General features: G+C 44.0%; 1 pseudogene; it reads right to left on the bottom strand.

Moving 5' to 3' along the window:
* Positions 1-16,560: 16,560 nt before the first annotated feature.
* LOC136521119 (uncharacterized) overlaps positions 16,561-24,199 on the bottom strand; it is a 31,669-nt pseudogene continuing 24,030 nt past the window's right edge.

Below are 24,199 nucleotides of genomic sequence, written 5' to 3'. Positions count from 1 at the left end.
TTATAACAAATCTGAGGCAACTAACAGTCGTTCTATTCTTATAACAGGTGGAGGCATGAGACCCATACGTTCCACCTACCTTGTGGTGAGATGACCTTGACCATGCGGGACGTGAAGGCTATCTTTGACCTTCGGTTGGGGGGACTTTTAGTGACAGATATAGTTGACAACGATCACTGGAGGGAGCTGGTGGCTCAGTTTACTATCTTTCTTCCACCGAACGACGATGTTTCCAAGAAAAATAAGTGAGCAATTCAAGCCTATTTAATACTTGCATTGCTTTTCTGTAGCCATTATAGCACCTGGTTTTAAGAACAAAATCAGATACACACCATATGTGAGTCCAGGAAGTCAAATCTCACATATAGCTATAAATAAGGATAATATCAAAAGATAATGCTTAAATACATAGAGTAACAGTATAAAGACTATATCCTCAGAGTATAGACAGCGGAAAGAACTCCAATCTTTAGGCGAAGACTCCAAATTCACAGGGACAACTGACTGGTTGATCACAAGTCTAATTTCTCCAAACTCTAGCAATCTAGTACCCATCCGGGATTTTTATCCAAATAATTAAAAAATAAAGCAAGCGTAAGTACATGTCGTACTCAACAAATATAACATGGGGTTCATGAGGCTCAAACGATTGACACTGGTTTAACTGCGATTAGTTTTTAATGAGTCATCTTTTAGCAATTGGGTGGCAACAAGTTTATTACAAGCCCATAAACACATGATCAGGTAAACATGAATAATGAATAGCATAAACAATAATCATTCATGAGCATCTTTATCATCAGTATCATCAAGGTTCATCATCATTAACCATTAGTGATCATCTATTCCGTATGGCTTCCAAGGTCGCTCGTGACCGTGAGCACGGCTGATATACTGGTTTTACACTCTATAGAGGTTGTACACTTTCACTGTGAGTCGTGATTTACCCTTTCGCCCGAGGTAGCTAATCTCTTGACCCATTTCCAAGGACGGTCAGCAGGGTTCACTATGAAGCCTTTTAAAGGTTTATCGAACAAGTTAGGGCCATTAGATTCACTTGGCAAACAGATGTAGGAACTCCCTTCCCGATGACACAATGACACGCAACCTATACACAAGGGGACAGAGGCTGTCCTATACCCGATTCGTCAAGTCATTCTTACGCCAATAAAGGTAACCACTAACAAGCTAGAAAAAGTCTTCATACTGAGCTAAAGCCAGATCCATATTGCCCTCACAGCTGTACTATAAGCCTCGGATGATCACTTACAGATAAGTCCTTAGGGAGAGCAATCTAGAGCATCATAAAAATAGCCCAATGCTCTAGCCCCCTTATTCCATATTGCTAAAAAGCATCTTTTAGTGTTTATTGCATATACCATTAGTCAAGTTATAAGATCATGGCTTTAGTTGAGCACTAGCATCATACTACCCAATGTAATACCCCATAGGTATCAAGGTACAAGGTAACAAAGTACTAGAAAATTCTTAGTGGCAGTCAAGGTAGACACATATAGTATGAATTAAATAATTAAAGGTGTATAGGACAACAAGGAAGATCACATACTATACTTGCCTTAAACATCGATCCTTCGGTAAGCTTTAGTCTTCAATGTTTTTCTTCTTCTTGATCACCACGTATATCTCACCGACTGGATGAAATCATACAACACCACACAAGCATCCATACAATCATACATGAAGCAAATAATAGAACTAAATTAGAACAATACACCAAACATAAAATCAAGATGAAAAGTTTATAAAACGAATCTACGTCTCACTACGAACACACAGACACGAAAAGCACACTAGTCGAAGCTACGGTTGAAAAGATACAACTACCGTGAGATCTACTCATAAAACTATTAGCTTCATGTGTTTTAATGGTATAAAACAGATATAAGATATTTTATAGAGATTATAATTTAAGTCAAATTTAGATTTGAATTATAAAACTAAAGTGAAACAAATCATATTTTATTTGCAAAACCCAGTTGCATAATTATTAATCAAGATATGATTTAAACCATAAAATTTTAAAAAATAGTAATATGGTAACCACTGTTACTAACGCGTAGATCTCATTGCTATGAATCTAACGCAACTTGAATGGGCTAAAACGGAGTTAAAATGTAGAAGATATGAATTAAATAAGATTTCCTTTATTAAAATATTAGATTAAATCTAACCTCAAATTTTAAAAGTTGAAAACATATTTAACAGTAATATGAACATATAGATTATGAAATTACGAACCTAACGCAAGTTGAACGGGTCAAATCGGAGTTAAAACGAAGAAATTATGGCTAAAACAAAATCAGTGGCAAATCTGTAAATAAGTGAAAACGTATTTTTGAAGTCAACCGAGAAAAATACGCTTTTTCAAAGAACAAGGCGTAATCTGCGGATTACACTTTGGACCGTGGGTTCTATTATTGAAAAACATCGGGTGTCTTTAACAAGATGGCCACGCGAAGGGGTATCTGCCATCCACGTCCGTTGAATCCGAGATGGACGGTGGAGATTAGATCGGGCGGATGAGATGGAAAGCTGGCCGCCGGAACAGTGGCCGTCGATGGCGATTTGGCCGGCGTTTGGCGATTGCTCGCCGACGCAATTGGGGAAAACTCCTATGGGCTCAATTAGGCTCGGATTTTGGCACGGGAACTAGAGAGGGCTAAGCCAAACTCTACTGGACGATCTGTTGCAACTATTGGCGAGCAGAGCTAGCTAGTAGCATGCCATGGCGGTGGCGGAGCGACGGCGTAGCGTTGCAAGGTGACTCAGAGCGAGGGAGAGGGCGTGAAGGGGTTATGCGGGTTCAAGAAGTTCACGCGAAGCTCTTTGAGATACTTACCGTGGTGGAGGGCGTCTAATCGGCTCGGCGACGTCGGCTCTTCTCGACCGAAATTGGAGGGGCGGCGCTAGATGGCTGTGGGCTCTTTGGCGAGGCGGAAGCTGCGGCATTGGAGGGCGGAATAGGGAGGCGGCGTGGCTCGGCCGGCTATTTATGAGCCAGGCAGCCTTAGGGCGCAAGCTACCGAGGGGAAGGCGCAATGGAGAAGGATACGGTAATGGCGAAGGAGTCTGTGCCGGTTACATGCTAGAAGATAGAGCTGACAGGTGGGCTTGGGCGGTCGGCGATAGAGGAAGAGAAGGAAAACGGTGGCTTCCGCGCTGAGCTGGGCGAGTGGGCCTGCTGCGGCAGAGCTGCTGGGCCAAATGCGGGGTAGGAGGAGCTAGGTTGCGCGCTAAGGAAAAAGAAGAAAGGCCGCGCTGATGGAGAAAGGAAAAAGGAGAAGGGAGAAGGTGGGCCGGTGGGAGGAGAACAGGCCGGCGGAAAAAAAAACAAGCTGGGCTAGATGCCGGATAGGAAGGAAAAAAACAAAGAATCCCTTTGCTATTTTGTTTTCAAACCCAAATTTAAATGCGAATCAAATCAAATTCGAATATGGTTTAAATTTCTTTGAAGCAGATCAAGTTAAATATTAATTCAAATATTCTTTTCAATTCAAATACAAATGGAAAATTTTAGTAGGCTTTCAAAAATAAAATTTATAACTTTTTAAATTCTTTCATTTCCCAATTCTCTTTTATTTCAAAGCCATTTTTAATTTATTTTTCAAAAGCATTTTAAATTCATTTTCAATTTTACATTCAACCACTCATTACAATAAATCAAATGCACCGGCATGTATGCACAACCATGTTGCTAAACCTTATGATGTATCTTAATTAAATGAAAAAAATTATTTTCCTATATTTTATGAGCACAAAATTCAGAAATAAATCATTTTAAACCTATTTTCAAAAGAGGCAAATTTTAGGGTGTTACAGCCATCGGGTCTCATTTTCTTTGGTGAATTTTAGGAAAAGTTTTAGTGTTTCGTCGTCCTGGATCATAGAGCGCTTTGATTATTTGGACCCTTAGGCTGATGAGGCTATGATCGACAGATTCGCTAGAGTGTGGCTCTGGCACTTTCTTTGGTGCTTTTCTTTTTCTAGACGCCTCGGGCAACACCATCAGCTGCATCTTTCTTGACATACTACGCCAGCCGTGGAAGAACATAGCGGCGTACAGCTGGGGCAGCGCAGTCCTGGCATGGACGTATCGACAGCTATGCGTTGCCTGCCGTCGCACCTTAGGGTATGCGAACCTTGGGGGTTGCTCCTACCTACTCCAGGTTTGGTGTTGGGAACGATGGCCATTGGGAGGCCCCTTAATACTAGTTTACCGGTAAGTACTTCGGTTCACTATATTCTTCGAGGCAGTTACATATGATGAAATTATTAATGGCTAATTCATTATCTTGTTCAATGCAGCAATGGAACGGGCAGGATACACTTCCTACAGCTCTGTATATATGGACAAAAGCAGAGTTAGTTAGAGGGAATGCGAGGCGCAAGTACAGGGAGTACACGGATAGTCTCGATGCCCTGACACAGCACCAGGTTACGCTCTTTTTACTATCATACATGTGTCTTGTTCAATGTACACTATATTACAACCTAACTCAATTATGAAATGTTCAGGTGCATTGGTGTCCTTGGGATGCTCCGGAGCTCGAGTACTATCTGAGTCCTGTCACTAGGGATGAGTCAGACGAGTATCGCTACAATGCCCCTCTTATTTTGTTTGACATGGTCGAGATTCACTTGCCCATCAGGGTCTGCAGACAGTTTAGAAGAATGACAGGCTACCCACCACCGCTTTACTCCACCAACCAAGAATTGCACGGGTGCGTTATCGAATAATAATAAAGCTATAATTCAGAGGTGTGTGTGATACAACTAACATCGTTTTGTTGCAGGTATGACCGCAGGAAGAGGTACAAGACCAAGGATTGGTGCGTGACACACAACGCGTACATCCACTTGTGGCAGAACAGGGAACGACAGTCGGTCCATGCGGGTCCCTCACACGACCAGCACACCTTCGACGAGTACCTACGGTGGCTTCAAAGGTCTATGAGGACACATATCAAGCCCCCGTACACTGAGGATGCGATTGACGAGGACTCGGAGGAAGATGTGATCGAAGATGTGTACGACGTTGCCACTAAGGAGGACACACAACTACAGAGAGCACTGCTTCAAAGATACGTGGTAAGATACTTGAATGATACAATTTGTTATCCATTTGGTATTAAGTATGTATACTAAAACTGTCCAACCGTGTTTCTATACCTAGGCGACACAATTGTCAAGGATGTCCAACGAAGCAGCGTTTCGGCTTCACGAGTCTAGAGGGCAGGGGCCAGGCGTTCTTGAGGCTTTTGTGGAGGTAAACATAAACTTGTCCGTTTCGAAAATGTATCTTTAGTGTATATGCGTTTGGGAAATACACTAACTTTAACGTCTATTTATGCAGAAGGTGAAGCAGAGCTGCAGGAAGCTAGCTCAGAAGCTGAGTTGCATGGACACTCCTTAGGTGGAACCGGCAGTCCTAGCGCGGTCGGGTGGCACGTCTTCTGGCTCTTTGAGGACACCAGCCGGCTCTTCTCAGCCGGTGACAGGTGCCACTTCCGTAGTGCGTACACCACTACATCATAGCACCGGGAAGGACCCTGCAACTGAGGACGACGAGGACGACGACGATGACCCCCCGGGCTTTCGTAGACCGCACCACCAGTGGGACGATTGGCCGCAGGACGAGATTGTCATGTCTCAGCTAGGTGGTGCCCCGCTTGGTACCCAAGGAGCCTCACAGGTAGTAACAAAGGTAGTTTCTTTAAATACATAGGCTCCATGAACTAACGATCATAAATATTATAAGTAATCATGTATGTCATATACTTGCAGGGAACGAGCCGTACGCACCGGCAATGCGACCACACCGACGTTGGCTACACTCCCAATGTGTTGCCAACAAATCCGAAGAGATAGAGGCGTCCGAGGGATCCTTACACTCATGGGTCTTAGTTTGTTAGGTCGAATGAATATTGTCATCCAAAACTTGCAGACTTAGTTGGTTATGTTATGTCGAACTTATGTCGAACCAATGAAAATGTTATGTGGCAGCTTGTCAACTTGCGCACGGACTTCATTTATTTGCTTCATATTCGTTTCAATGCGTCGTGGCAGCACTGTCGGCGAGATTAACTAGCAATTAGTTCGGGAACCGGTAGTCCCGGCGTATCTCGCCGTCGGTGGCCGGCGTCTTGACCCCGATCCTCCCGAGCTTGGTCATCGCCACCAGGAAATCGTGGAAGAAGGCACCCTGGTTGGACACGCAGTAGTCGACCGTGCTGCTCGACCTCATGTCGAACTAGCCTAGAGCACCTGCTCGGAGCCCACCGGCGAGGGGTCGAGGAAGGCGAAGGCGTTGGGGTCGGCGCTACAGGTGCTGTTCAGCTGCGACGCGAAGCCGAGGTCCATGGTCGCGTCGCTGCCGATCCTCATCGACAGCAGCCGATCTTCTGTCTATGTCCAGGTCCTGCCGCGTTGTGGTACTTGGCGCGTCACTGCCACGTCACCGGTCAGCAGCCCCGGTTGTCGCCGCGTTAGCCTCCCGCCACGCCACCATGCATGGCGCGGCATAGGCGTTTCGCCGCGCCATGGTAATAGGCGCGACCAAAAGTGTTAGTTTTGAAAAAAAAACAATGTTAGATTTAAAATTAGTTTACAAAAAGTGTTAAAAATAAAAAAAGTTGTCTTCGACAGCTGTTTTTGTTTGTCTTTGTCTTTGTGTGTGGGTTTTTGTGTGTGTCTCTCCCTCTATCTCTGTGTGTGTCTTTGTGTGTGTTCCCATCTTTGTCTCTCTCCCTCTGTTTGTGTGTGTGTCTCTGTGTGTGTGTGTTTTGTGGCTGTGGGTGTGGTTGTTATTGTTTATTGGGTGTGTTTTTATATTTGAGTTGTTCGGTTATAAATGTGCTTGTGTACTTTTTTTGGTAGCTTTTTGTGTGTGTCTTTGTGTGTGGGTGGGAGCTAGATTTGGTGAGAGTGTGAGTGCGTCTGTGTGCGTGGCTGCATATGTTTTTGGGGCTGATCTTTCTTTTTGTCTGTGTATCTCTTTCTGTGTGTTTATGTGTTTGTGCCTTCGTCTTATTGATTTTATACTTTGGTGAAATACAGATATACGATATCTTCCCGCTTTTCCCAGTCAAGTTTCAGGTTGGAGTCTCTTTTTTCTGCTACCATGCCTCTTGAGGCCCTTGAGATTATTTGTTCTCCTGTCTGTCTGTGTCTGTCTGTGACTGTAGGAGCAGGAGTATTTGTTCTCTCTCTGTTAGTGTGAGTGTGATTTTGAGGTGTGATTGTTTATTTAGTTTAGTTGCATTTTGCCTTTTGAGTTTGCTGTGTTTGGTAGCTGCACTCTCTCTCTCTCTCTATGTGTGTGTGTGTGTGTCTTTTTCTTTGTATGTGTGTTTGGGTGTGGGTTTTTTTTTCCGGTTCTCTTCCATGTCCATGTGAGCCATGCTGTAATTAAGAGCTCTAGTTGAACCACCCAAGATGTTTTCCTGTTCGTTGTGGTGGAATAAACAATATATAAGTTGCTCTGCTTCAAGTAGAATTTGTCATTTATTAGTTGATTTTCATTTGCATTCTCAGACTCTGAGGATGGTTATCATGATTTTGGGCAATTTATTGTGTAGCTGGTCTTTTGTATGACTTAATCTATGTGTTTTTATTATTGTAGTGACTTTGTCACCTCTCATGGGTGTCAAGTTGTTCGACAATCCCTGGGTGCTTTTAGTGAATCACTAATTGTTGTTGTAGTTCATGATTAGATAATTTTGTTGTTCCTTGGCCCGGGCATGCTGAAGGGAGCATTATTACTGACTGAACTGAATCCACATAAGGTGACTGGCAAGTAGATTGAGACAGGAGTTTAGGAACAATGGCATCATAGAATCTTATATATTTTCTATGTTTTATGACCAAGGTCTAGTTAAGCTCTATGCTTTGTAGTCACTGCAGCTTCTCAAGGATGCAATATTTGATCCTGAGTGTGCACCTTGTATCCTTTTCAGTAGTTCACAGACTTGTTGAATGTCTATAAGTTTCTTTGACATTATTTTTTTTGCCTATGTTTGCTTATTAGCATAAGTTATTGTCCCTGGTGATTTCTCGCGGGCAGGAACGACGTTCTTTTCCTTTTTGCAGAGATGCATGAACCACTCATGCTGTCCAAATGCTAAAGCATTTAAGAGAGATGAGGTGAGTGCGTGCATTTTTGTTTGAGTGGACCAGTTCATTTGTCATGCCATTTTGCCGTTAGCAAGGCAGATTTGAGCTGTTGGAATACCACTACAAGACAAGGATGGCCATGTAGTGATAATTGCTCTTACACCTATCAGCAAGGATGAAGAGGTATCCTATTCTTTTTTGAAATCGTTTCGATTAGGCAATCAAGGCGAGAACTTTGGCTATGTATGTTGCACCTATTCTTTTCTTGAAGTTGCTTTTTTGCTGCTGATGCAGTAGTTGAAAGCTGTCGCTGCTGCTGGGTGGTTGCTGGTTGAGATACTCAAGGCCAATTGGCGTACAGATTTATGTTCAGGTATGTTCTTTAGGTTGTTTCTGGGATGTCTATTGATGTTTTGACGTATATTGCTTGGTTCAGTTATTGATGTGGTGATTACTTGATTTTGTGAGGGAGCATTAGAATGTGGAGTTGACTTTTTTTAGATGTAATTTTCATAGCTGTGATGGTCTATTTATTTTGCGTTTTATATGTGATGATTGCTTGCAAGTGTGAGGATTTTGGTCGTTCCTTGCAGGTTATATGAGTTGTGTTTTTCTTCGGTGTGTGTTGTTGCTGACATCTTCAGTGTGTGTTGTTGCTGACATCTTCAATGTGTGGACTGCTCTGTTGCTGTCGTTGAGGCATTGGATGTGTGTGTTGCATGACTTCGCTTCTGTTTGTTTGGATGGCATTCCATCTGAGTGCCTTTTGATATGTAGGGATTGCAGGTATCACTGTTTTTAAAGTGTTGTCGTTTTCTATATTTTCCCTAGGTTGATTTGAGAAAATTATTATTATGATAATCTAATGTCATTTAATTCTAAATGTGTAAGAGTAGATGATTTTTCTCAAGTTTGTAGCATGTCTGATATTAGATGTTTGTTTTAGCCTTTTTGTGTTCATGTTTCGCTAGTTTTTCATGCTATTTTTCCCTCGTGGTGTATGACTGCTCGTGGCATCTTTTTGATTTTGTTGTTGTTTTCTTGGTGCTTGGTCCGATGAGTAGAGGAAAAACTATGCTTTTGTTTTTTCTTCAACAAAGTTCTAGGAGTGCCTATGCTATTTTTTGTAGGTGGTGATATTTAGTTATTAGCTTTGCTGATCCTATGCAATTGTTTGTTTTGTTCTTTTGGGGTTTCATTGATTTTTAGTTGTTGATCATTTGATGGTTCATTTGAGTTTAGCACTCCGCATTTTATGTTTGGACTTCCAATCTTTATCTGCATTTTCAGTGAAGTGAATCTAAATTGATCTTTTGTAGGCACTTGATTGTTTTGGCTGTCATCACATTTGTTGGCCCAACTGATTTAGCTGAAATAGAGTTATCTCTTGAAAGCCATCTGGGATGTGATTCATCCAAAACCTGGTTGAAATGTATTTTTTTTTCCATTTACTTGTTACTGTATTTTTCCAAGCTAATGTTGGAAGGAGGTGCATCCAGTTTTTCTAAGATGACCGAAATTGGTTGGAATCTCTGCAGGTGAGAACTTGTCGGATCTTGCCATACATGCTGCGAGGGGTCTCAGAGATGGCAACTACCTCATTCTGGTGGCATTGCTCGCCAATGCTCGTTCCTTTCTGGTGCTGGAAGCTCAACCATGTGCATGATTCTGCCTGGAAGGTACAGCTGTTGAGGCTCCTGGGAGGCCATTCGCGATGACCGCAAGGCCTTCAGAAGCTGATCCATGTGTTCTTGTTTTGAAACTGATCTCTGACAGTTGAGTTCTTCAGGAAAGCGTGAGGCTGGTACTCCTGCAGTCGTTGGTTTCTCAGTCTTGTGCTCAGGCCCCGTTTAGTTTCCAAAATTTTTTTTGCCTCCTACAGTAAAAGAGCATGTTTGGACACATGCATGGAGTACTAAATGTAGACGAAAAAAACTAATTGCATAGTTCTCGGTAAAATCGCGAGACGAATCTTTTAAGCCTAATTAGTCTATGAAAAGCCGTAAGTGCTACAGTAACCCACATGTGCTAATAACCGATTAATTAGTATCATTAGATTCGTCTCGCAGTATCCTGATGGGTTCTGTAATTTGTTTTTTTATTAGTATCCAACCCCCCCCTTTCGACACATCCAATGTAACATCTAAAAATTTTTACCTCTCCAACTAAACACACCCTCAGTTCCTCTGGCAGACATCAATGCTGAAATGCCCTTAGTGGGGTTCACCAGAGACTCCAGAACTTGCGTATTGACAGCAACAGATGACCAGCTGGACAGTGCAGAGTGCTTCTGCACAGCAGCACGCACATTTGCTGAAAGGTTCAACTCATCCTGAGATGTCACAAGGATTAAGAAAGCAATTCAGTGCATTGCAAATAGAAACATCAAAGAATAAGATATTTCAGAGCACTAGGCCTCCTGTGTTAGTGGCTGCTGTATCTGCATGGACTACTATTCGTTCATGGAGGATAAATACCGATAGTTTGAAAGAGTCAGTGTGCACACTAATGTATCGATGGAAAGAGTGATTTGTTAACGGGTTTTAGTTCTTTGTCTTTGGGTATTTGAACCCTGTTATGCAAATATGACAGATTTGGCTTTGTAGCGTATGTCAGTTTTTCTGGGCAGATATGTCAGCTTTTGGTTTGTCAAAAATTTAACAGATTTTGCAGTGACAAATCTGTCAACAGTTATATAGTCAGTCCCAAAAAAAAAAAAATCTCCACAAGCCTTCCTTCCGTCAGCACCTTCTCGTCCTTTCGTCTGCAATCTTCTCTCTGCTAGCCTCAGCCAGCTCCGATCTCACACAGCAGGCCACGCAAGTGAGCAGCAAGGTCCCGCCGCCGCCGGGGTAGCTGTAGCGGAGAACCTGACGTGTGCGCGGTGAAGAAACGTGCAGCCTCGATTGCCAAAACGATGCGACGCGGGCTCCGGCGGCCTGCGAGGCAAAGCAACGTGCATCCTTGGGGCGCGTTTAGCTGGCCAGAATTTAGATGTCCAAACTTTGGACAGTAAAAGATTTTTCACGGTAGCATTTTGTTTGTATTTATGAATTATTGTCCAAACATTGACTAATTAGGCTTAAAAGATTCGTCTCGCAAAGTTAAAGCAAACTGTGCAATTAGTTTTTGATTTCGTCTACATTTAGTACTCCATACATGTACCGCAAGTTTGATGTGACGGATAATCTTCTTTTTGCATAGTGCCAAAGTTGAGAATTTGAGAACTAAACAAGGGCTTGGTCGACAGCACGAGACGACGCTGGCTCCTTGGCGGCCTACGCGGCGAAGCGACGCGGGCTCCGACGGCCTGCGCGGCCCAGCCTCGGTCATAACCCAGCCATAACCCACCCCTCCATTCGGTTTGGAGGTTAGGGAAAAGACACATCATTTCCCTATTCCTCAACCCGTTCGCTTGATCGTTTCTGTGTCTTATAAATCGGTTGTCGCTGTTTCGTTGGGAGAGAAAAACACTGTATCATAACTGATAAGCATGGATGATACGATCAAACGAACATGGTGCCTATCTCCATTCCAAAAATCCAAACAATAGATAGGATATTTTCCTCCCTCATTTCCCTGTCCCACCCCACATTTGCCACTATCCAAACGGCACCTACGTGTCTACGGTTCATCAGCCCGTCAGCCGGTGCGCCGCGCCGCGAGTCGTGTGATTTTGACGCTCCGATCCTTTTTGTTGTGAGCCCGCCGCAAGAGTAGCTCTCTGCTGCTTACTTGCGTGTTTCTGGTGCGACGGCGACCGCGTGTGCATCGCTCAGCTCACAGCTAACCTTGTCACCAGGTCCGCAAAGATATATTACTATACGGCACCCGACGACGAACGTGTTTAATTATGATTTGAAGCCATCCATCCGGATCCAGCTACACTGAGAGAAAACGAAGAGGGAATCGGCCGGCAACCAGATCGATCGTTCTGGTGTGCATCAGATCATCTCTCACAGCCTGGAACTATAAACAGGCCTGCGGGGAGGAATTGCTGCTGCTGTATTCCAGCTACTCGTTCGGCGACGGGTCCCCGCGCGCGTCGCTGACTCATCCCCGCGTCTGCGGCCGTATTGAATGCGGGATGCGCGCAGCGACTCGGAAACGCAGGCCACACCAGCTGCATCTGCATGCCGCCGCTCTGCTGCCGGCAAGCGCCAGTGCCAGCCAGTTCATCCACTGGCGCAGCCAAGGGGGGGCTGGCAGGGGCCATGCCCCCCCCCCCCCCCAATATTTCACAACAACAAAAAAAAAATAGTAGTATAATTTAATATTTTTTATTTATATTAAGAGAGAGATTATATAAAATTCTTGTCATATATACCTATTAATATCTTCTAGATAATATAATCATACAAAACACAACTAGATAATAAAATTATCGCAATGAAAAAGACCGAGTCGGTACTCAAGATTTACAAAGTCATCATATATGTCTTGCTGTTAACGGGCATATAACTTACCACTGAAAAAATAACGTCTTAGATCCTAGAATACATATAAGAAATTGCGAGCACCCGTTCAAGTCAGTGAATTAATTCCGATAGTCATCACAAGGAAGCTAACGAGTTGAGTTACACCTAGTTTTTACATGTTGGCTTTTTTGACCGGCCCCCTATGTATAATTCCTGATGGCCGGCCCCCGTAAGGATAATCGCTGGCTCCGCCACTGAGTTCATCCATCCGCCGCCGACGGAGCGAGACCTACCTCGCCGCTCTATACACGAGTCAGGGGTCAAGAGGTATAGTCTTCGATCGACCCACGTCGATCTCGTCCGTCCGATCAAGAGTCCCACTACTAGGAGTAGGAGCGCTGTGTACAAAGTATACTAGCTCGGCTGGAGTGGACACCCGGCCGGCCGGGTAGGTTCAATGAATGCGCTCTTGCCATGCACGCACTGCTTATTTTCCATTCTCAGAGCAAGGCTAATAATACAGCTGGCTCGTTGGCTATAAGGTTCCTTGCAGTCTTCTCTTAGCCCACTTATATAGTAGTTAGCTCTTTACAGTTAATACATGGCCCACTTGTCTCTCTCACAGACTTTCTTGATTCTTGTGCCCAAGCTTACAGCCCGCTTCTCCGCTCTCTCATCCACCTCAGCATTTAGTCGACTTACAGCCTATTGTTATACTTGCTCTTATGCATCCACTATGTATATGTACCCGTTGGCAGCATGGTTGAATATCCGCATCTCACTTACCGCAAAATAAATCGGCAGCGTAGCATCCGTCCAAAGTCTAAAGCCTAAACCCATAGATCATCCGTAGGTCCGCTTCTTTTTTCAGCCAGAACAGTGTTTTTCTCTCACAATATTTCAGTCAGAACAGTGTTTTTCAGCCATTTTCAGCCAAATTTCAACATGGTTGATCGAGCACTAGCAGAGTTTCCTTTCAACCTTTGTTGATCGTTAATATGTAAAAGCTATACATATATGTAGACGGATGATAATACAAATTTCTTGTTGTACCATCATTACAAATACTTTTAACGACAAAGGATTTTTATATTTGGAAATTTAGAAATAAATTAGTAAATTCTACAGCCCCGTTCGCTTGGAGAAATTTGTAGGAATCTGTAGGAATTTGTGAGAGAAAACACTGTTCCGAATGGAAAAAAAAACGGATCAAACCAGATTTAAAGACACGCGAACGAGGCCTACATGTCCCACGCTCGTCCTAAAGAATATACAACTATGAATAAGTAGTTTTGTTCGGTCCATAGTCAAAATTGCAATATTCTTAGGATAGAGATAGTATCTCTCTGCGTATTCTTAGTCAAACGGGTACCCGTACGGCCGTGCCATAGTACCATATTTTACTACTAATATTGTATTATCATAGTGGAGTATACTTCTACTACACTCTGAGAGGCAAAACCAGCTAGCGGTTTCACCACGCGTCCAAACCCGGTGGCGGCTGACCCTCCTGCCAATCTGCACCCGCCCTTCCTCTAAGGTCTTTTTTTAGTTCCAAAAACTTTTCCAAAAAAGTGCTACAGTAACCGTCACATCGAATCTTGCGATACGTGCATGGAGCATTAAATGTAGACGAAAAAAAAACTAATTGCATAGTTTGGTTGGAAATCGCGAGACGAACGTTTTGAGCCTAATTAGTCCATGATTGAATACTAATTGTCAAATAAAAACGAAAGTACTACAGTAGCCAAATTCCCAAATTTCACCAAACTAAACACAGCCTAATCCTCTCCCGTGCACCGTGCGCACGCGGCAGCTGGCTACCACCACAGTCCACAGTCCACAGCGAAACACCCATCTCCCATCATGACCCACCCGCAGCGCCATCACCACGGTCCACCGCCACGGCACACCTGACCTGACGATCTCACCTAATAGCCTGGAGGCAGGCAGCAGGTAACTCGGCAAAGCAGGAAGCAGGAAGCAGGAAGCAGGAAGCAGGAAGCGGTTTCTATATATACCTCCCCCTCTCTGCATCATTCACCATTATTCCATTCCACCCAAGATCTCAGAAGCAAGCCAGAGGTTGTTAGGCTTAGTGGATCGACTAGGTGTACATCAGTGGATGTACATGCTTCTATTCGGGATAAAACAACCTAGATCGACTAGAAAGAGAACTAGAGAGAGAGAAGGGGAGAGAGGTAGAGGCACATGCCGTCGGTGGGCCTGGCGGAGGAACTCGCCATGGCGTCAGTGTAGGTGGCGATGAGGCACTGGCGTCCCGGTGACGGTGTAGACGACGGGCGTGGTGCAAAGGTGGCGGTGAGTCTTCCCGTCGTTGGCAGCGCCCCCTCTCTAGATCGGATTAGGGTTGTGTCGGTGGGGTTTGTGGCGGCACAGTGAACCTCGTACCGAGTGCCCCGGCCCCCACCTCCTTTTATATGACGCTATGCGACGGGGGCTCACCAACCATGGTTCGGTTGGACACCCCCGATCAGGGCACGGATCAAGGCCCGACTCAGTCGTTGGACCGAGTCAGGAGGAGATCAACCTAACATTCTCCCCCTTGATCTCATTTTTCAACTTGAACTTAAAATACTTTATTTTTTCCCATTCCATCATAGATTAGTGCACAGAGCATGCCTCGTCACAACAATTAGTACCATTAAATTAACAGCTACAATACACCTCTCTGTTTTGAAACAGATTCTCAACTAGGCCCTTATTGTCCAGGAATCATAGCCCATAAACCCATGCCGGCAAAGTGTTCTCTAAACACATTGGACGGTAAGCCTTTTGTAAGCGGATCTGCAAGCATTTTCTTTGTACTTATATGCTCGAGACTAATAGAATGATCCCGGACTTTGTCTTTCACAACATAAAACTTTATGTCAATGTGTTTGGCAGCACAACTTGACTTATTGTTGTGAGCATAACATATGGCTGGCTCATTGTCGCAGTACAACTTGAGTGGCTTATGAATGTCATCGACCACTTTCAACCCGAGCATAAATTTCTTTAGCCAGTTCACCTACCCTGTGGCCTCATAACATGCTACAAACTTGGCATACATCGTGGACGATGCAGTGACGGTTTGCTTGGAGCTTTTCCACGATATAGCTCTCCTACGAGAGTAAATACATAACCTGATGTGGATTTTCTATCATCTACATCTCCCGCAAAATCTGAATCTGAATACCCTTCTATATGTAGGGAATCAGATCTTCTGTACATTAGCATGAGACCTTTTGTGCCTTGCAAATAACGCAAAGCTTTCTTTACCATTCTTTAGTGTTCCATTCCTAGATTACTCTGATATCTGCCAAGTATCCCAGTAACAAAAGCTAAGTCAGGGCGTGTGAGCATACTGCAAGCTTTCTACAGCTGAAGCATATAGAACCACTTTTATTCGATCGATCCCATATTGGTTCCTAGGACATTGCAATTCCCCAAAACTATTGCACTTGGCTATAGGAGCAGTGAAGGTTTACATGCATGCATACTGTATTTCTTTAGAACCTTTTCTAAGTATGCCTTTTGTGATAATCCTAAAACCCCCTTTCTTCTATCTCGGTGAATCTCTATTCCGAAAACAAACGAAACTTCACCGAGATCTTTCATATCAAAATTTAAGGATAAAAACTTCTTCGTCTTTAGTAGTAGATCAACATCACTACTAGCGAGTAAGTAAATACCACTATCTAGAGGCTTGTTTTAAGCCATAAATCGATTTCTTCAGGCGGCATCCCATACGTTCTTTTCGTTTTACGACAAAACATTTTTGGTTGTGCCATGCAAGACTAACACACTTATTATTAAACACAATCTTACATTGGCCATTACCAAAATGGCAATTATATCCATCATCGTCTAACGTGAGACACTTATTAAGTTTCTACACAAAGAAGGTACATAAAGGATATTTGAAAGCTTAAGTACAAAGCCATCATTTAATTCTAATGGGAGTTCTCCAATGGCTTCTACTTATGCTTTGACTCCATTTGCCACCTTAATGTGTCTTTTTCCTCTTTGCAGGGTCCTCCTCGTATGGAATCCCTGTAATGAATTTGTAACATAAATAGTTGCACCTGAATCAATCCACCAAGTAGATTTTGCATAACTTAAATACAAGGACTCATCTACAAATGTAACAATATCCTCACCTTTTCTGATCAGGTGCTTTAGGAACTCTGGACAATCTTTCTAGTAGTGTCCAGTCTTGTGGCACCATCTGCAGGTGTTCTTGTCCACTTGAACATAGTTGAATTTCTGATGGTGATCTTTCTGAGGGGCCTTTCCTTGTTGCTTAGAGGAGGAGCTATTGTCCCACTGAGGTTTCTCTTGTGGTTTAGCGTTCTTGTTGTTAAAATTCTTCTTTTTATTTTCCTTCACATGGTTGGCTGAGTCACCATGTGAGCTCTTAAGCCTCTCCTCTTCTTGCACACACATGGCAATGAGCTTCTCAATGTCTCACTTATCTGGCTGTAAGTTGTAGTTAACAACAAAAGTCTCATACTCTTTGGGCAAAGATGCAAAAACCAAATGAATTAGGAACTCATACTTGAGCCCTAAGTCCATTGGCTTGAGCTTAGATGTTGTGTTGCTCATCTTCAATATGTGCTCTCTAATCCCTCCACCAGAGTATTTCTCATTGACTAACTTCTTAATAAGAGTGCTTGTATAAGCCTTTGAAGCGCCAGTGAACTGACTCTCCATCTTCTTGAGATACTCAGTGGCGGTGGTACATTCTGGGATTGAACCCCTTATTGGATCCTCAATGGAGCCCTTAATCACCATCAAACACTTGCGGTTTGAGCTATCCCACTTCGCACGATCAAGGTCGTACTTCATTCTTACTTCTGCATGGTTGAAAGCATCTAGGCCCCTTGTTGGATTTCGGTGATTAATGTCAATACAAGATTACTATGACTAACGTGTGTTTTGTAGAGGCAATTAAGTTAGGTCATGGTAATGGAGATCGATTGGGCAATCAAGGTTGTCATGCCCCTACGATGGAAATCGTTTTGGTTTTCAAAGGATTGATGACAAGGTTAAGGATGACTAGTTCTAAGTGTCGATTGTAGTTGGAGAGACACTTAGAGTAGTTTAGGACTTTGTTTTTCCTTTGGCCGTACTATTAAGGGGGGTATGAACGGGTAGCTTGACCTAGTTGAGTCTAGTGAATTAGGTGTGGTACACACTTGTTAAAACTAGCTCTAGGTAGCTCCTATGAATGCCTAAGATCCTTTGGAGCAAACTTCATTCATATATGATCAAGAGTTGGAAGTGAATGGAGGGTCAAATACTGACCGGACGCTGGCCGCAGGGTCCGGTCAGTTCATTTGACCAAGGAGAACAAGTCTGGTGTGACCGAACGCTGGAAGGTCAATGTGACCGGACGCTGAGGGCCAGCGTCCGGTCGACTCCAGTAAGGGTCCAGACTTGAGAAAGTGTGACCGGACGCGTCCGGTCAATACTGACCGGACCCTAAGGGTTCAGCACCCGGTCGAGTCCAGTAAGGTTCCAGTAAGGGTTTTATGCGACCGGACGCGTTCGGTCAGTGCTGACCGAACCCTGCCAGCGTTCGGTCAACACATTACTACTGGTTCACGGGTTGAACTGACCGGAGCATCCGGTCAACACGACCGGAGCGTCCGATCACCCCACAGAAGCTCATAACGGTTCGTTTTTCAGGCTGCCTTATAAATAGAAGCTCTACTCGTGTGTGGAGTTACTTTTGCTCATTCCAACAGCTGAGAAACACGTTTGTGAGTGTCAAGAAGAGCAAGGTCCTAGTGAGGTGTTTGTGATTTGAGAATCCAAGAGAGTAGCCTCACTAGCAAATCAAGAGTAGCAAAGTGTGCATCCATCTTCTTATTAGGCTTCGCGTGGTCAAGTGAGAGTTCGTGCTTGTTACTCTTGGTGATCGCCATCACCTAGATGGCTTGGTGGTGATTGGGAGTTTGGTGATCACCCGGCGGAGCTTGTGGGTGACCCAACTCAAGTTGTGAGCGGCTTTGGGTGATTCGCCATGACGAAGTGTCGAAGAATCAACCCGTAGAGAGCACTTGATCCTTGCGCGGATCAAGGGGGAGCTACACCCTTGTGCGGGTGATCCAACGAGGACTAGTGGGGAGTGGCGACTCTTTGATACCTCGGCAAAACATCGCCGCGTTCCTTTCTCTCTCTATTTACTTTGAGCATTTACTTTGAGTATTTACTTTGAGCAATTCAATACTTGTTTTACATCCATAGAATTGCTTGCTAGAGTAAGTTTGGAATATAGGTTGCGAGTTCATTGTGCATTAGTTTGATAGAAACACTTTTCAAGGCACAAGGGGTTAATTGGGCTATCCATAGGATTTGATTATTGCAAGAGAATTTAGAATTAGCCTAATTCACCTCCCCTCTTGGGCATCTTGATCCTTTCAATTGGTATCAGAGCCTCGTGCTCATGTTTTTAAGCTTAATCGCTTAGAGCAAGATGTCTCACGGGGATGGACCTCCTCCTATCTTTGAGGGAGATGATTTTCCATATTGGAAAATTCGCATGGAGGCATACCTAGAAGCTCTAGACGTTGGAATTCTTAGAGCCGCCTCTCAAGGGTTCCCAACACCTAAGAATGCCGCACAACTTCAAAGCGATGAAGTGAACTATGAAAAATGGAATGCAAAGAATCGCAACACCATCTTTAGAGGCCTTTGCAAAGATGTGTTCAATCGTGTAAGGAACCACAAAGACGCCCATGCACTATGGTCGGACGTTTGTGCGCTCCATGAGGGAACCAAGAGTGAGCGTGAGGAATGCTATCATCTTGTAATTAAAAAGCTAAATTCTTTTGAGATGTTTCCCAAAGAAAGTGCTAATGAGATGTATTCTCGTTTAAATGTTCTTGTAGAGGAAGTCAATGGGCTTGGACTTACTCAAATGTCACCATCCGACGTTGTGAGAAAAATCTTGAGTGTCGTCCCCATTGACAAATATGGGCACATTGTGACCGTGCTACATCAAGGTGATCTTTCCGCCGCTACACCGACACAAATCTTGGGAAAGATCAATGCTCATGAAATGTACATGCACATCACGCCATAAGATGGCTCATCCTCTACAAAGAAGAAAGAGAAGGACTTAGCATTCAAAGCTAGCCAAGATAAGGGCAAAGCAAGACTTGAGTATGAGAGCTCAAGTGATGAAGATGATGAAGAAAGCCTTGCTCTCATGGTGAAGAAGACCACCAAGATGCTAAAAAGGCTAAACAAGAGTGGCATCAAGTTTGACGGCAAGAAGAAGTTCTTCACTAGCTCAAGAAGAAAGCCAATCTCCGAGATGGATTGCTACAATTGTGGCGAACTTGGCCACCTAGCTTATCAATGCACAAAGCCCAAGAAAGACAAGTTCAAGAACAAGGGCAAGAAAGATGATTCAAGCGATGAAGATGAAAAGAAAAAGAACAAGCCATACAAGAAGAGAGATGGCAAAAAGAGGGACTTCTACAAGAAGAAGAAGAGTGGCAAGGCCTACATTGTCGGTGATTGGCTCACAGACATTGATTCATCAAGTGGATCATCCGATGATGATAGTGACAATGAGAAGGTGGCCGCCATTGCTATTGATCTTGCATCCTCACCGCCACCATCGCCATCATCCTCTACACACCTATGCCTTATGGCCAAGGGTGAACCCAAGGTAACAAAGAGTGATGATAGTAGTGATGATGAGCAAGCTAGTGATGATGATAGCGATAGCGATGATGACTCACCTACATATGATGATCTTATCAAAATATTAAGAAAATACACTAAGATCATTAGAAAGAGTAGAGCTACAAATGAAAAACTTGATGCTAAAAATGATTCACTCTTAGCTAAGTGTGATACATTGGAAAAAGCTAATGATGAGCTCAAAGAAACAAATGATTCTATATCATCCAAACTCAAGGAGCTCAAATCTTCTAAGAAAGAGCTTAAAGATAAACATGATAAACTTGAGTGGGTGCACAATGAGCTTATCACTAGTCACAACAAGCTAAAAGATGAATACACTACTCTTAAAATCAATCATGATACACTTGTTATTGCTCAAGAATTCTTACCTAATGAGCCACATGATGCTACTAACCATGTTGTTAAGATTGATATAGCTACCTCATGTGATGATTTAATTGGCGAGAGCATTGAGCATGGATCTATTAGCAAAGGCAAGCAAGTGGTTGAGTGCAATGACTATGATGAGTATGTCAAGCTCAAGAGTGACAATGAGAAGCTCACGAAAGATCTTGAAGAGATGAAAAGTCACAACACCATTGTGCTAGAAACTCTTGATCATGACAAAGAGTTGATCCTTGAGAATGAGAAGCTCAAAGAAGAAAACAAGAAACTGTCACACCCAATTTTAAGGATAAAATTGAATGCACAAAACTCGTGTGTGCCCAGGAATCAATCACACACACAAGTTGACAAATTACATAAAGTACCATCACGGTGTCTCATACATCAGAGTTATAATAAAACTTAGTCTTATACATCACAGCGGAATAATAAAAAGATAATAAAACTCTCGTGGCTGTCATCACAGAGAAGGTCAACTGGTTGACGACAAGACTAATAATCCTCCGAGAAATCCTCATACCCATTGTCATCTGTTATCCATCCGGGATTTTTATCCAAGTAAAGAAAATAAACAAGTGTAAGTACATTCCGTACTTAGCAAGCTAACATGGGGTTATGAAGCTCAAAAAGGGTACACTCTGGTTTACTGCAGTTAGCATTTTTAATAGGTCAAGCTTTTATTCTCAATTATTATCAAGTTATGCTTAAGCTCCCATTTAATTCCCATAAGAACAAATATCGGGGTCAGGTATACCATATATCATCATTGAACAACTTTAAATGATCATCAACAATTAACCAGTTATTCTGTGAGTTTTCCGGGCCGCTCGTAACCATGAGCACGGCTGTTATAACAGTTTGTTACCGTCTGCAGAGGTGGTGCACATTCACCGCGAGTCGTGATCCCCATATGCCCGGGTTAATTACTCCCATGTCACTACCAAGGTGAGCGGGCAGGGTACACTATGAAGCCATTTCATAGGTTTCCCTAACAAGTCAGGGCTGCTAGGTTTCCTTGGCAGGCAGATGTAGGGACCCCCCTTTCCTATGGCACAAATCCATCGTGGCTATACTCATAGGAACAGAGGCAGCCCTATACCCAAAGTGGCAAGCCCCATTTGCGCCAAAAAGCTAACCTCTAACCAGCTAGGAAAGGTCCTATTACTGAGCTAAAGTCAGAGCCATATGACTCTCCCGGTTGCACTGTCAGTCCCAGCTTTTGCCGACAGATAAGTCCTTATGGAGGGCCGGGAGCAACATGAACAAAGGTCATTTGCACTTTCGCCCTATGGAACAGTTGTTAGAAATCATGTTACTCACTTTGTTCCATAGTATCATTCATCAACATGTATATCAAGTTCAGTTAGAGCACTAGCAATCTACCCATATGCATTTAACCCATAGGAGACAAGGAACAGGATAAACAATCACTAGGATGTCCTTACGGGTATCAAAATTAGACACATGCAAATGAGTAATTGATTAAAGTGAAATAGGACATCACGGAAGGCCCATGTTATACTTGCCTTGGTTCACAAACTCGTGCTGGTCCTGCTGGTCGTCGAAGAGTTCTTGGTCTCCCACGTTTTCCTCACCGTCTGAACACGATCAAACAGCAACATACAATATTCCAAAAGCATTCATGCAAAGCAAACATTCCTATCATTAGAACAGTACACCAACAGTATTGAAATCAAGATAAAATGTTTGTAAAACTAACCTACGTCTCGCTACGATCACGTCAACGCGAAGTTCACGAAAAACGGAGCTAAATTGCGAAAGTTATGATTAAAACGGGTTTTTCCTATAGCCCTATATTTAATTAAATCTAATCATGAAATTAAAAAGTTCCAAACTTGACTAACAGTAGCTCCAACATGTAGCTTATGAAATTACGAAGCTAACGCGATTTGAATGGATCAATTCGGAGCTAAAACGACAATTTTATAAGCGAAACAGTTCAAATGGCATTTCTATAAATACTGAAAACGTATTTTTGGCTTAAGTCGTGGAGTTTACGCTTTCCAATCGAGATTGCGCATTCGGGGAAATACGTTTTGGACTGTGGGTTAGGACTTAGAAAAGTCCAGGGACTCTTTAGCAAAATTACCCGCGAAGGGGTAACTTCTAATCCTGGCCGTTGATCTCGCGATGGGCGGCTAGGATCGGCCTGGGGAGGGTCGGCCGACCAGAACAGTATCACCGGCGGCCAGGCGCCGTGGCCGGCGGCGGTGGTCTCGCTGGAGCGTGCGGTTAGGGGCCTATGGTTCGCCAAATGGACAACCGAGTGTACCGGGGGACGTGGGGGAGGAAGGGGGCCGCGGCCATGCCGTTTCGGCGGCCGGGAACGGCGGCTAGCGCGGTGGCCGCCATGGCCGGCGACCATGGCTCGCGGAGCTCGCGGCCAAGGCTCGAGAAGCAAAAAAAAACGAGAAATAAGATGCTCGGGGAGATAGAGGGGAGAACGGCGAGTCTCACCGCGGTGAAAACCGGAGCGGAGGCGGCTCGGTGATGGAGGTTCGCACGGAGGCAGACGGCAGAGCTCGGAGACCTCGGGGCTGCGGTTCTCACGGGCACGGCGACGCGAGCAGGAGAGGGGAAAAACAGAAGGGGGAGGCTCGGGTGCGGGCTTCGATTTAAAGAAGCCAGGCGCGAGGAGGGGGCGCTCCCACGATGTGAGAAGGCCGGGCACGGTGGCGGTTGCCTGGCGCACGTGCAGGCGGTTGTCGAGTCGTGCGGGGGTGAAGACAGCGCCGACAAGCGGGCCTGGGCGTCAGCGGCAGGGCACGGGAGGGTGTGGGTGATTGCCTGGCGCAGCTGCTGGGCCGAGCGGCTGCTGGGCCGAGCGCGGAAAGGGGAGAGGGGAGCTGGGCCGGCGGAGCCTGCTGGTCCGACGCGGCTGACGCGCGAGGCTGTTGGGCTAGGGCTGCGGATTCTGGGCCGAGCGGGCCGAAAACAAGGAAGGAGGGGGAGAAAAGAAAAAGAATTCTTTTCCTTTTTATTTTCCAAACAAATTTTCCCAAAAGCATTTTCAAATAATTTTTGAATTCATTTGAACTCTAATTCAAGAACAATCATCACATGAATAAATATTGCAGCAGCATGTATGCATCAAAAGTTTCAAATCTTATAATTGATTTTAATTCCCCAAAAAATATTAATTTCCTATAATTGAATGCACACTTATTAACATAATTAAATCAAATTTACTTATTTTAAAGAATGAAAATTTTTGGGTGTTACAATTCTACCCTCCTTAAGATGAATCTCGTCCTCGAGATTCGGGTGATTGCTTACTCAAACAGTTGGGGATAAGTCTTTCTTAGATCCTCTTCTCTTTCCCAAGTAGCCTCATCCTCTGTATAACGATTGCACTGCACCTTGCACATCTTCACTGTTCGGCTTCTCGTAACTCTTTCGGTAGTTTCCAAAATCTTTATCGGATACTCTTCATAAGTAAGATCTTCCTTGACAACAAGTTCTTCCAAAGGAATTTGTTCTTCTGGTACCCTCAGACACTTTTTCAACTGGGAAACGTG

This window comes from Miscanthus floridulus, chromosome 18 (genome assembly GCF_019320115.1).
Source record: "Miscanthus floridulus cultivar M001 chromosome 18, ASM1932011v1, whole genome shotgun sequence".
Taxonomy (NCBI): Eukaryota; Viridiplantae; Streptophyta; class Magnoliopsida; order Poales; family Poaceae; genus Miscanthus; species Miscanthus floridulus.
Note: the sequence above shows the minus strand (reverse complement) of the source record. Positions and strands in the feature narration are given on the sequence as shown.